Raw genomic sequence first — 532 nt, forward strand, 5'->3', positions numbered from 1 at the left:
CGCGCGCGTGTGTGAACGGTAAATGATATTACCAAATAAGGGAACACTATATGCAACATATACTTTCAGTGTTTTATTATTAACTTCGTGACAGTATGGCCTTAAGAAATATTCGCAGTGTTTAAGCGAGGTTTACACGTGACTACAAGGACTTTCTCATGCAATTAATTAATGATGGAATAGATTATTTAGTCCTTTATGATTAGAATATATTAAACCTATTTTATTGGGGATTTTGAACGAGCTATCATCACAGTGTAATGTTAGATAAACAAAGATAGCCGAACTAACTTCACGTGGAATATTTATAAACAAAGGGAGGCAGCCATTCCCAGCGTACTAGTAGGATTTCCATTATTTTACGAAAAGTTTGTTATTCTCATTAATAACTTTTTTTTTTGTATTCTTCTTGGAAAAGAAAATAACGTTGTGATAATAACAGAGATCGAACGGAATGACCACAAGAGAATGAATGATTCTTCAAAGTCACACGTGGAATTGGGCTCAGCAGGAGTGGTAATGTTTTCATGTT

Source organism: Penaeus monodon, chromosome 25 (assembly GCF_015228065.2).
Source record: "Penaeus monodon isolate SGIC_2016 chromosome 25, NSTDA_Pmon_1, whole genome shotgun sequence".
In the NCBI taxonomy this organism is placed as follows: Eukaryota; Metazoa; Arthropoda; class Malacostraca; order Decapoda; family Penaeidae; genus Penaeus; species Penaeus monodon.